Source organism: Myotis myotis, unplaced genomic scaffold, assembly GCF_014108235.1.
Source record: "Myotis myotis isolate mMyoMyo1 unplaced genomic scaffold, mMyoMyo1.p scaffold_m19_p_9, whole genome shotgun sequence".
Classification (NCBI taxonomy): domain Eukaryota; kingdom Metazoa; phylum Chordata; class Mammalia; order Chiroptera; family Vespertilionidae; genus Myotis; species Myotis myotis.
The window spans coordinates 63359870-63374032 of NW_023416401.1; positions in this window are offsets into that span (position 1 = coordinate 63359870).

Here is a 14163-nt window from a genome sequence, read left to right on the forward strand (position 1 = left end):
CACACAAGAGTATAAAAACGTGCAGCCCTGCCCTAGCTGCTTTGGCTCACTGGATAGAGCGTCGGCCTGGGGACTGAAGGGTCCCAGGTTTGATTCCAGTCAAGGGTCCCAGGTTTGAATCCAGATGTACCTTGGTTGCGGGCACATCCCCAGTAGGGGGTGTGCAGGAGGCAGCTGATCGATGCTTCTCTCTCATCGATGTTTCTAACTCTCTATCCCTCTCCCTTTCTCTCTGTAAAAAAAAAATCAATAAAATATATATTTTTTTAAAAGTGCAGCCCTCACAAGAACCAAAAAGCCTCCAATGGGACATTGCAGGACTCAAGATGTCAGAATGAGCACAGGAAATTCACCCACAGTTTGGAGCAAAGAAAACACCCTAAGAACGTGAACAGTGTGTGGTGCCCACCTTAACGGGGCCGCCAGGAGCCCATTTTCTCTATGCAATCCTCTCTGGGCAGCACGGATATGAGAATGTGAACCTGAGGTTGAAACAGGAACTGTGAACCTCAGGACTGTCTCTCAGCCCCAGATACCAGGCTAGAAATCGCCAAGTCTGAAATAAGGGGTGCTCCTCTTCCTTTAAAAAAAAGCCTCAGACCCCTGACCGGTTTGGCTCAGTGGAGAGAGCGTCGGCCTATGGACTGAAAGGTCCCAGGTTCGATTCCGGTCAAGGGCATGTACCTGGGTTGCGGGCACATCCCCAGTAGGAGGTGTTCAGGAGGCAGCTGATTGGTGTTTCCCTCTCATCGATGTTTCTAACTCTCTATCCCTCTTCCTTCCTCTCTGTAAAATATCAATAAAATACATTTTTAAAAAAAAAAGCCTCAGACCTGCCAGAGAAGGACGTAAACAGATTCTGGGGGCAGAGTCAACAATGGGCATCAGAACACAGCCTGCCCTGACAGGCTGCTATGAAGTAAGGAATCTTTTTCGCACTATGGCGGAGGAAGAAACATCCCTCTGCCTTTCTAGGTCCATCTGGCTGGCCTAGTAAATCTACAGGAGGCAGATTCAATTAATAAGAGAAAATAACTAAATTTAATTACATACGTACATATGGAAACCCCGAATATATGAATGAGCGAATCAGAGACACCCACACCCACACACGCACAGCTGAGGTTCAGAGACAGAAAGGAAAATGAGGTTCGTATGGCACTGCGCTCGGGATGAGGTAAGGCATCACCGGGCTTCAGAGGGAGGAAGGTCATTTGCAGTCCGATAAAGAGCAGGTGTTCAGTAATCACAGGTCTGCCTGCTCCATAGGTCATAAAAAGCTATTTCTGGTGATAACTCCGAAGAGACAAGGTCCCAAGTTTAAATTCTTTAAGGGAGAGGTAAAAGTTTCTTGTGAGCCCGCAGGGTCTCAACTGCCTTCACCTCAAAATAATTCACATGCCAAAGTAGCACATCTTAGGCAGACCTGTTTGAACCCTTCGGTGTCTATGGGACTCAAGTTGTAATATCATTAGTAATATTTAACAATTACTAAAAACTCTTACTGTATACCAGGCTCTGTACAATTTTTACCTCCCAAAGGCCCCATGAGTTAGGTCTTGTGATAAACTGAGGCAGAGTTATGAACCTTGCTCAAGTTGAAGAGCTAGAAAGTACCTAGACTTGAGCTCTAGCCGCGGAGTCCCGTGTCCTTAGCCAGCTGTCAGTGGTAAGGTGAGTAGTGGCCAAGCCCTGTGGGGTGTGACTAGTCTCAAAGTGTATGCACACATAGGGTTGAGGAGATGCAAAGATTAGCAGTGAATTAATAAATGCTGGATCTGGTGATAGGTTCATGGGGTTCACGTACTGCGCAGGTTTAAAATCTGTCCTTACCAAAAATAAAAATAAAATGAAAGTTTAAGTCCTGATAGCTAGGCCTCACCAGATGCCAGAAGTGATTTGGATAGTCCGTCAACAGCCCTCAGAAGTTCCCACCCTACCTACATTCCCTAAGCCCGAATCCAGAGGTTTGACCCCAACACATGAGAGAAAAGCAGACAAGGAGAGGCAGAATCAGTAAACCCGGCCACGGGCATTGACAGCCAAACCGGGGTCTTTGCCACAAAGCAGAGCGAGCCCCTGCCCCATGACAAGCCCCGGGACAACAGGTGCCCCTGAAGCAGGCTCATCCCCGCTCAAAAAACTGCCTAAACGCAGGTCAAGGTCGGGTGGTACCTACCAGCACCAGATGTTTGTCCTAGGCCCACACCTCCCCCACCCCTAAAGCCCCAGGACTCCAGACCCAAGCACTCCCCACGACCCCCTGGGGCCTAGGTCAGGAGGTGTATTCTGCCCACAGGAAGCTCACCGCCACCACCACCCACAAACCTAAGCACTGCGGGTCCTGAGATCCCCACCCCAACCCCGTCCCCACCCCATCATTGCCTGAGCCACACTCAGCACCACCAAAGCAAGCAAACAAACAAAAACCCAATTCTTCATACTCACGATCCATCCTAGGTTCCCACAACCACTCGGACACGCAGGACCCAGGTAGGGGTTCCCTTGCTAGAAAGACGCGGGGAGCTATACGGCCGGATCCGCGCCCCAACCCCACCCCAGGGGATGCCTGGCTGAACTCGTGTGCACGGCCCAAATAAACCCCGGGGTGCTCGACTGCAGCCGCCTCCCTCTTCGTTAGTTGTCTGGCCCAGAATAAATAATCCCACCTCCTTCAAAAGAGAAACCACAGTTCCAGCTCAGTCGCCCCAGCCGGAGACGGAAGGTCCCCTAGCGCGCAGCACGGAGCGTCTCACCCCATTCCCTGCCCCCAAAGGCGCACCTGGGGCCGCGCCCCATTTCCAAAACGAAACCTCCCGGACTTGCAGCCACTCCTCGACCAGCCTCACTCCACCGGGTCCCTAACCCCGCGGGGCCCCGCTCCTCCAGCCAGCACCGCAAAGGGCCTCAGCGGTTCGCTCACCAGCGTCAGCCGGGTAGGTCCACCCAGCCCTGCGCCGATCATCGGCGCCAGCACAGCTCCCAGCGTCCCCGCAGGCTCCGCCCCCAATGGCCGCCAGGGGAGAGGCTGCGGCCACGAGGTGAATTACTGGACAATGTCTGTTGCAGTGACAGCCTAGCCGTCTCTTTTATTAAGATGCCCGCGCACAGAACAGGCAGTGATGGCCTCGGCCGGGTGCTCAGGGGGTTAGCGCGTCCTCTCACCCGCCGAGGTTGCAGCTTCCATCCCTTGTCAGGGCACATACAAGAACCCACCAATGAAAAACAAACAACAAAAAAAGAACAACCCACAAAGGCATAAGTAACTGGAGCAACACACTGGCCTGAGGCAGGCCTCTCTCTAAAGTTAGTTTGTTTAATAACCAAAAAATAACTAAGACAGGCAGTGATTCCGGAGTGAAGTCTGTTCCTTCTACTCATCCGCTGGAAAGACTACACTTCCCAGAAATCTCTACGGCAGCTTCTGTAGAAGGGTTCCGCACCCCGCCCCTCCGGGGGTGAAGAGTTCTGTGCAATAGAGACATTTCCGGTTGACGGTCTGGCTGGTGCAGAGTGCAGGCTGGGAGCCTTTTCTGCGCTCTGGCTTGTGTTTTTACTCCCAGGCCCAGTTAAATTCCCTGGGCTTACCGGTAAACTGCATAGCATGCACACCTCCTTTCATGAGCGCCATCCAAGTGTGGCTTCGTGCCACCCGCGCACCCCTGCGGGCATCCCCACTTTACTGACAGGAGAAACGGGAAGGCAAAGCAGTCGCCCACTTTGGATGCTACATAGTGGGTATCCTCTTGTCCAAGTCCTCAGACTTAGTGACAAATTCTCATCCAGGTCCTGGAGGACGGAAGCCTCACTCACACATGCTGAGCTTGGCTCTCTGGCCTATTATCTAGAACCTGGATGTTTAAAAAACAAAACAAAATTCAACCCTAGCCGGTTTTGCTCAGTGGATAGAGCATCAGCCTGCAGACCAAAGGGTCCTGGGTTCGATTCCGTTCAAGGGCATTACCAAAAAAAAATCAACTGAGAGCATTTGAAGACCTAGCAAAGAGAAAAGAGCTCTGAAGAGCTATACAAAATAGATTTTTATAGGCAGAAGGGTTCAGGGGGACAAGGAAGCAGTGGACAGAGTGGATTCTTTCAGGCAAGGGTCTCAAAGACCCTTAGCGGTCTATGAGAAAATTACCTCAAGAGTGCTGACCAGGTCATTCCAAACTGACTGGTTTAAGATTTCATTTCTGGGAGAGGTTGAAACTGTTACTGGACAGGGGCCGGCCCTTAGTAGGTTTGCCTCAGGTCGGTCTGTGGTACGTGGCTGCTTGACTTTGGGTAGGAAAGATTTTGCAACAGGAGTCCAGATGGGTTTGAGAATATGTGTATTAATGCTGGGGACAATGACACAAAGGAAGAAATTAGAGTAGAAGAAACGACAGGGAGAGCCGAGGTGGGGCTGCTTTGGCTCTAGAAAGGTTATAGGAAAGAAGTGAGCAAGGCAGGGCTGCTTCAGCTCCCTGGGAAGTGGAGACAGGATCTGGGAGTGAGCCCAGGTCCAGCTGCCACTGCCCACCGCTCCCCCGGCTGCAAGTCTTGTGGGGACCCTTAGAAATGAAAAGCTCGTGCCCGGGAAGGCTCTAGCGAGAGCCCACATCAAGTCTTTGTCCTGAGGGCTTTTTACCTTTTTTTTTTTCCCCCTGCAGGTGAGAATCTTGGGGGGAGGAGGGGGGTTTAGTAGAATATTCATCAACTTTCCGGGTGCATTTTTAATATGCTGATGCATTAAAATGAGCGTATAGGGGAGTTTGGGATTATTCTTTGTCTGTTGTACTGTTTTGCTTTTATCTTAGGTCCATCTGGCTTTAATGGGGTTTTTTTTATCTGTTCCCCAACTTCGTCTGTCCTTGGGTCTAGCTGGCGCAAATGCATTAATTGGGTCTTTGTTCTCTATTTTGCCAGGCCTGGGTGACTTAAGCTCTGTATTCTCTGGTTAGGGAGGAGGATATAAACCATTTGCTCTCACGACTCTCTTGGTTAGGGAAGATAAGGTCTTGGAATTCCCAAGCTGGCTGCAAGCTGCCCAAACTGTTTGGTCTTGTTTAATTTTCTTGTTTCCCCATTCCACTTGCCCGGGGATTTTCCTAGCTTCTTACTTACTGTCCAGCTACAAAACTAAAGCATTAGGTTTTGGTTTGGTGACGTGGGCTTAGCACAAGCGACACTCTTGGTGGCCTGATGCCTCTTTTTTAACAGGGCTTCTGCAAAGCAGACCTAGTTCAGCTCATAGGAATAGCGTTTAAATAATAATTAATGGTAAATGAACTTTAATTTCATTTTCACCTTTGCCACAAAGGAAATGCATAGTTTCCTCCCTCCATTTTCTTAGAGTATTTTATTGAGAACCCTATTTATAAATGTGGTCCTTTGATATCTATGTAAAATTTTTTTAAAGGCTGAAAAGTATGTTGACCATTTTATAATCTAGGAATATTTTTCTTAAAGACCTGGGAGCCATCTCTGAAATGTAAACATTAAGGAAGATATTGCTTCTTATCTTTGTCACTTGGAGAGCTTCCTTTAGATGCCTTGCTCCAAACTATAAATACCTGCTCATCACAGAGATAAGAGAAGTTTTGTTTTTCTTTCAAATAAAGGCAATTAACTAGCACATGGCTACCCTAATTACCAGGTGACTTTGGGATGAATTGTACAGCAAACAATGTTTGTAAAATCCTCTTAAAAGAGGACTACTTATCATTAATTTTAAAGTGTTTGTGATGGGTTTTATCTGCTCAACGATATAAAAAGTGGGAGCCCTGGCCAGTTGTTAGAGTGTTGGCCTGTGCACTGAAGGGTCTCTCTACAAATTTTGTCCTAACCCAGGGGTGGGCAAACTTTTTGACTCGAGGGCCACAATGGGTTCTTAAACTGGACCGGAGGGCCGGAACAAAAGCATGGATGGAGTGTTTGTGTGAACTAATATAAATTCAAAGTAAACATCATTACATAAAAGGGTACGGTCTTTTTTTTTTTTTTTTTAGTTTTATTCATTTCAAACGGGCTGGATCCGGCCCGCGGGCCGTAGTTTGCCCATGGCTGTTCTAACCTCTCTGGAGACTGCTTAAAGGACTGACACAGGCACCTGCCCCTTGTTTTGCCGAATGAACTCATTTAGAACAGAAAATGAGTTATGAAGAGAGCATTCCCCCAAAACACTGGAAAACAAACCGACAACCAATTGCCATCTGGAGCAAAAGATCATAGTTGAGGCAAACAACAGAATGCCATGAGCCTGGCAGGAAAAGCTGAGGAGAGAATTTCTTTGGGAATTTAGGGCATTAAAAAGCTCCTGCCCTGGCCAGTGTAGCTCAGTTGGTTGAGCATCATCCCATGCACCAAAAGGTTTAGGTTCAATTCCCAGTCAGGGCACATGCCCCAGGTTGTGGACTCCATCCCCAGGAGGGGGCATGCAGGAAGCAGCTGATCAATGCTCCTCACATCGATGTTTCTCTCTCTCTCCTTTCCTCTGTCTCTAAAAATCAATAAAAACAAAACAAGACAAAAAGCTCCTGTAAATATTCGGTAATTTTTAAAAACTATGCATATATCTTGGACAGGACACGTGTTCAGAAAAGGCCTGCGCTTAAAAAAAAAAAAAAAAAGCTAAGGAAAACACATTTGCCTCAACTGCACTTTCTTCCTGCAAATGAAACTACACTCAATGTAGCTAAGCAGTGTTTATGATAATGAACTTGAATCACATACTGTTCTCAAACGAACCTTCAAAAGGATTCAAATGTACTAGAAAGTCCTCAAACCTTCAAAGATCTCGGAATTTCTCTTTGGAGAGTTATGAGCAATTATAATGAATCAAAGCAGTATTTGTGAAAATGAGTTCACGATCCTGCATGCTCTTTTTTTAAAATATATTTTATTGATTTTTTACAGAGAGGAAGGGAGAGAGATAGAGAGTTAGAAACATCAATGAGAGAGAAACATCAGTCAGCTGCCTCCTGCACACCCACCACTGGGGATGTGCCCAAAACCAAGGTACATTCCCTTGACCGGAATCGAACCCGGGACCCTTCAGTCTGCAGGCCAACATTCTATCCACTGGGCCAAACCGGTTACGGCTCATGCGTGCTCTTAAAAGAACCTTCTTATTACTAGTGAGGGGAAGCTGAGTTTCCACCCCAAAATGTGCCTCTTGGGATACTGATTATTTTAAGCTGGTTATTTGTAAGATACAAGAGACTCAGAAAGGAACTTTGACCCTTCCCCTTACCTGCCTAAAGGAATCCAGATAGGAAAAATTATTGAACGGGAGACTCCAGCTCTAGAAGGGGGATTGGGACTTGGGCTCTGGAGCCAGCAGTGGGTTCTCACTAGTATATTCTGGAGAGAGAAGCAGGGGTGTGGCCTCTGGAGTGAGAGGCAGGGACTTCCTCTGGAGCCAAAATCCAGACTCAGCTCCTGGAGGGGGAGCAGGAGCACCGTTGCAGGTGGTCTCCGTGAATACCATCTCTGTCTTTGTGCCAGGACCGAGGCACTCCTCCTAGCCAGTGAAGGAAGCAGGGAATTTTGAGATGAATGTATGTTTCTGAGCTTGTTTGCACACTTAAAGTTTACAAAGTACTTTGGAAGCTTGTAAGATCTGTTTGAAATGAATGAGTGATTTCAAGATTGATTTCACATAAAAAAAAAACTCTTAGATTAAATTCTTAGTTACCTGGAGAGCGCTTGAGTCAGTACTTGTTTCAGTATCAACTGTTACATATGAATTCTTTCTAGAGAGAAATAAACAGTTTCCTCTAAAATAAAGGAGTTATTTTGCGCTTGAGTGCACTTAAAATGCTTAGCACTGACTATATTTACTCTCGTTCCTCATAACAAGGTAGATTAAGGAATAATGACATCTTCCCTGATACTGCTTAGATTTATCTAAATTGGTTCTAACTCATTTTTATTTGCTCTTTCTCACTACTAGAAGTTTTCTTAGCGGGGAATATCTGCATCTTAGCTTGTTTGCCAACATACTGCTTGTTTGACACATCGTTTAATTTCATCTTCAGTTTCACTAACTCAACATAATAAGGTACTTTTAATTTATCTTATATTCAGGGTGTCCCAAAGAAATGTGTACACACTAACAGCTGATATCTCTATTTTGAAAATGAAATGTATTTTAATAAACACTGCCTTTATAATTATTCAAAGTGTGTATACATTTTTGGGACACCCTATTTATATTGTTTTTATTCAACCTAGTTAATTTGCTCTAATTTGCACGAAGATAGTACATTTGAGGTGGCTGTGTTTCTGAGCTTGTTTGCAAAGGGAAAGTTTCTATAGCACCTTAAAGCTCATACATTTTATTTTAAACTAGAGGCCTGGGGCACGAAATTTGTGTCCCTCAGCCTGGCCTGCACCCTCTTGCAATCCGGGACCCCTCGGGTAAGGTCCCTAGGCCTGGCTGGCGATCAGGACCTATTGGAGCTTTCCTTCCCCCAGCTGCCAGCAGCTGGCCCGGCCCCCACCCCGGCCACTGCCACTGCTTGCCATCTGTACCGTGCTGTCCCTCTCCACCCAGCCACCCGTCGCCTCCCTCTGCGGGTGACAGGTGTGGGGTGTGATCGCTTGTCTGGCCTGGGCCTCCCTCTGCGGGGTGATCGTGGGGCAATGTCAGGGCCCCCCGACCAATTGCATTGCATCTGCCTTGGCTGGCCTGGCACAAGTGCATGTCATAGCGTGGTCAGCCAGAAAGTCGTCCAGACAGTTGTTCTGCTGTTTGGTCGTTTGGTCGATTTGCATATTATGCTTTTATTATTATAGATGAGTGATTTAGAGCTTGATTTCCCATAAACTCAATTTGTCCTCATTTCCCGTATGAAGTTAGGATTAGAGCTAATATTTAGATGTATCTTAGTTTGCTCTAACTTGCAATAAGACATTTAGATGTGAGATGTGTCTTTCTGAGTTTATTTCCGTTGCCTTTTTGAATGAATGTGCTCTAGCTCACAATAAGAAGTCGATAGAGCTTAGCTTTCATTTTGAGGTAAACGCCTTATTTACATTTATATTCGCTCCAATTCACAGGAAGTTACTTTTGAGATCAAAGAACTGAGTCACTTAAAAAAAATTTTTTAAAAATCTTCATTGTTGAAAGTATTACATCTGTCCCCTTTTTTCTCCCATTGACCCCCTCCATGAGTCACTTTTTTTTTTTCTGAAAACAACAAATTTATTGTCTTACAGTTCTGGAGGTCAGAAGTCCGAAAGGGGTCTCATAGGACTAAAATCTGGTTGTCGGCTCCAGGGAAATGCCCCTTTCCTCAATCTGACCCAGCTTCCAGAGCTGCCTGCATCTGATGGGTGTTAGTATCTTGCTCCATATTCAAAGTGCATCACAACAGCTCTGCTTCCATTGCCCGTCTCCTCGAGTCACTTTTAATTATACTAAGATTCATGTAAAGTTGCTCTAACTCACGACTAATGCTTACCTTCGTAAAGAACGTGCTGCGGCCCACTGGGTCAGTCTCCCCTCCCAAAGGCTGGTGGTTTTGCTGATGTTTCTGAGTCTGTCCCCAGGTTTGCCGCAATGGCCAAGTGATGGCCTGGCCGGCAGAGGGCGCCCGACAGAACTGCGGGGACCGAGTGGAGGAGCCAGCTTCCCCCGCACAGTCTCTGGTCGGGGCAATGAGAACCGCGGGACGCCCCGGGTCCTGCCGACAGCAGCCGGCCAGCGCCCTCCCTCACCCGGTCCCTGCCTGGCCCCTGGAGTAAGGCAGGGAGGATGGAGAGCACCTGGTCTGGCCTGCGAACCGCGTGGGCATCGGCAGAGCGCTGGGGGGAGGGGGGCCTTTTATGGGGAACCTTCGCACAGCTGGCCCAGAAGCCAAGGCCCGGCTCTCAATTCAGAAGCTGAGTCCCTCTCTCAAAGTCGACCTAGATCCCTGACGACCAGGCTGGTTGCTCAGTCCCCTCTCCCCTCCAGAGGCTAAGGCCCCACTACTCCCCCAGGAGTCCCAAATTGTTCACCCGAAGCTGGATGGGAATTTTTGACCCAAGGTCTAACTCCTGCCCTTTGGCTGCAGAGACTCAGATGGAGGCACAGGTAATACAACCATCAAAAGAGTGAGGACTCTCCAAGGAGGACATAACGGAGGCCAATAGACATATGCACCGAAAAGCAAACAGTCCGAGAGCAGGACTGATGAGAGTTGACCCAAATGGCAGGGAGAGAAATGTTATCCCGGATAGACGTGCACCTCTCAGTAAGTGAGTCCCCTGCACCTTTTCCACTCCCTTTGCCCTGGTCCATGTCCAACCACAGGGTCCTTAAACACAGGGACCACAGCTCGGCCAGGGATTTTTCCACCTCTCACGCTGTGCGTGACTACCCTCATTGACCAGATGAGTAGGTGTCTTGCTGGGAAGAGCGAGCGCTAGAGACAAGGTGGCAGGTGGAAGTCCAAGCTTCTGGGTGGAGGTGGGGGTGGCAGAAGCGGCCAAGAAACGTCAGGCTGTTAAGTTGTCCCTGTTTGGTATCCCCAGCCCTGGGCTCTGACACAACCACACTGGTTACCTGCCAGGACCACAAAGCTCTTTATGGTGTGTAACTACGTCTCCAAGGTGTGCCACATGATGGCAGGGTGGTTAAACTCGCCCTGCTGCTGTCCCACCTCTGGCCTCTGCTATTGTTGCCCAGTGGTTAGAGCGTCCACCTGTGCACCAAAGGGTCTCAGGTTCCATCCCCACCCCAGTCAGGGCTCATGCGGGAGGCAACCTATCAATATGTGTCTCTCACATCGATATTTCTCTCTTTCTCTCTCTCCCTCTCTTGGTCCCTCTCTTCTACTCTCTCTAAAAATTAATGGAAAAAATATCCTCAGGTGAAGATTAATCAAAAAAAGTTTTAAAAAATCAAGAGCTTTGTGGCAGGTGTGTGGCAGAGCAGAGGAAAGGGGGCTGGTCTGTGTCCTGGTAAAAATGGGGCTTCAGGGGCACCTCAGGCCCGAGCTCCAGGACTGTGAGCAGTGACAGCAGTATTCCAGAGACCCCTCTGAACCCTTCAGGGTTTGGGGTGTTCCGGTTATAGCCGTCAGCTCACTCAGCCCCCAGGACCCTTACAGGAGTCGGAGCAGAGTTACCTCCACCGAACAGGTGAAAACACGAAGGTGTGGAAATCGTCAGGATCTTCCTTATGGCCCATACACCGTGGGGGACTGAGGAGGGACTTGTCACCGTGATTCAGGTGACATCTATAAATGCAGTTCGACTTTATTCATTCAACACATTGGCTTGTGAGGAGCATTCCAGTTATGAATTGTCCTTATCCCCTAGGGCAGCGGTTCTCAACCTTCCTAATGCCGCGGCCCTTTAATACAGTTCCTCATGTTGTGGTGGCCCCCAATTTCATTGTTACAAATTGAACATAATTAAACCATAGTGATTAATCACAAAAACAATATGTAATTATATATGTGTTTTCCTATGGTCTTAGGCCACCCCTGTGGAAGGGTCGTTCGACCCCCAAAGGGGTCGCGACCCACAGGTTGAGAACCGCTGCCCTAGGGGAAGAAGTGACAGAAGCCTGGCTCCCCAGCTCTTTTGTCTACACTCTGCCTCCTGGGGTGAGGGAGAGGGGGCAGAGGCAGACACATAAAGTCACGGCCCCTAGACCAGTGATGGCTAACCTTCTGAGCTCGGCGTGTCAGCATTTTGAAAAACCCTAATTTAACTCTGGTGCCGTGTCACATATAGAAATTTTTTGATATTTGCAACCATAGTAAAACAAAGATTTATATTTTTGATATTTATTTTATATATTTAAATGCCATTTAACAAAGTAAAATCAACCAAAAAAAATGAGTCCGCGTGTCACCTCTGACACGCGTGTCATAGGTTCGCCATCACTGCCCTAGACACTGCCCGCCTGCCGTTTTCTTCCTGCCCAGCCAATCCCTTGGTCTGTCCGACTTATCTCTGGCAGGAATCGTCCCTTGCCCTGGTGATAATGTTTCCTCAGGCCCCAAATCCCTGGGTGTAGGTCTCCCCTCCTCACTATGAGCCGACATGGCAGAGACAACCCCAGCAGTTCCTTGCCGACAAGTCCCCTCTGCTCCACCTTCAAAGATGACAGAGTAAAGCAGAGGAACTCAGACGCTGCCCCAAGGAGCCTCAAAAACACCCTGTTCATACACATACACACCCCAAGGCTGGCAGGGGCGCACAGCTGCCGTCCGCTCACCACGGCCCCTGGCCCCTCCGCCCCTCCGCTGCCCTGCACCAGAAACTGCCCCAGCAGGGAGCCCGGTGGTGTGAGCAGCAGGTGAAGGGCAGCGGCAGGGCCACAGCACCAGCTCACGTTAGCCCAGCGAGAGTGTTACCTCCCGTCACCCGATCCTCCCCATTGTGCTGGTTTACAAGGTTCTGAGAGCGACACTGGATGTTTTGTAAGCAGATGCCCACAGCTAATTATACGTATGTATTTTTAATTGGCTAGATAAATTAACAAGATGGCCCAAGATGCTTTCCCCTTAACCAGGGGTTTTGAGACAACAGGGCCATTGGACTTGGACACCCTGCGACTCCTGGTTTTGAAACCACACATGTGATTTTGTCGTTGTCATATTAAATTTTAGGGTTTTGTTGTCTAAGACCAAGCCACACCCCTGGGAGAGAATTACCGCAGCACTTACCATCCTCAACCCTAGCAATAGAAATGTCCGCCGTCCTGATAAAATAGTAAGAGCACACCACTGCAATATTATGACTCTTTGAAACCATGTTTGAGTTGAATGCCCAATAAATTTAACTCAAGTGTGAATTAGCTAAGGGCGGTGGTAAGCAGAATAAAAACAAGAATAGTTTATGGAAAGTTAAAAGACACGTTTTTGTGCCACCCGATTTGGTTTCACTGCCCTCAAACTAGATTATGTTTCTTAAAATTTGCAAATGTGTGAAGTCAAGAGGTTTCACATTACAGACGTGGCGAAATCACCACAGAGAAAAGGCAAATCTTGATGAGGCAAGTGCTGAGTCATCCTCAGTGGGCTCAGAGTTCCACAGGAAAGAAGTCTGATAAATATGGACACCACTCTAACTGGGACACCCAAGCCAGCCGCCCGAAAAGACCTTGCACAGCTGTGGCTACCCCACCTGCCCTGGACCCACCTGTGGCCACAGGCAGGATACCTGTTCTCTCCCACTGGTAGTCGCAATCGGATATTGTGTTCGGATTCTCCATATCCAACGGCAAAACCTTTTCAGTGACTCAGCACTGCAGAGGTTACGGTTCACCTGCTTCTAACCCTCTGTTCGTTTGAGACCTGTTGTGCCATGGATCAAAACCCTTCAGAGTTTTGTATCCTTGAAAGATGATTTTTATCCTTATGGAATCAAGGGTTCTGGCCTAGTTGGTTTGGCTAAGTGGATAGAGCATTGGTCCTCGTACTGAACGGTCTTGGGTTTGATTCTGGTCAAGGTCACATACCTAGGTTGTAGGCTTGATACCTGGCCCTCGTCAGGGTGTGTGCGGAAAGCAACCAAACGATGTGTCTCTCTCACATTGATGTTTCTCTCTCTGCATCTCTCCCCCTCCCTTCTACTCTCTCTAAAAAGCAATGGGAAAATATCCTCGGGTGAGGATTAACAAAAGTTAAAACAAACAAAAACAAGGGTTCTGTATCCTTAAAAGACAGTTGCAAGTCTCCACAATCTTTCCAGCGAGCCCGTTGGCCTCACCCTCCTTCTGGCCTCACTTCAAACTTACCCACCAGCAACACCAAAGGACACATGGCCCTGTTCCTGCTGTTGCCTCAGCCCAAGAAGCCCTCCCCTGGCCTCCTCTCATTTTTAAACCTCAGCTTAGCACACTGTTTCCTGGAGGTCTCCCCTGATCCCTTTCCCCAAACAAAACCGGGCACCCCTCTTCCTGGTGTTGTGGAGGGTCAAGGCCTGTTCCACACTTAAAGGAACACAGGGGAGGGAGGGAGGGAGAGATTCAGATTGTCAGGTGTGGTCAACACGATGAAAGCGTCATGGGAAGTGGGTTGGGGGCTGGCGTAGGTTCCATGGATCCAAACAAGCAAACCTTGTGTGTGTGCCCGGCCACCTGGGAGGAGAGCGCTGGGTGCTTCCAGGGATGAGTTTTCTGTGCTTGTGAATCTTTCATAATTAGGCACCAGAATGAACCACCCACAAGCCAGTGTG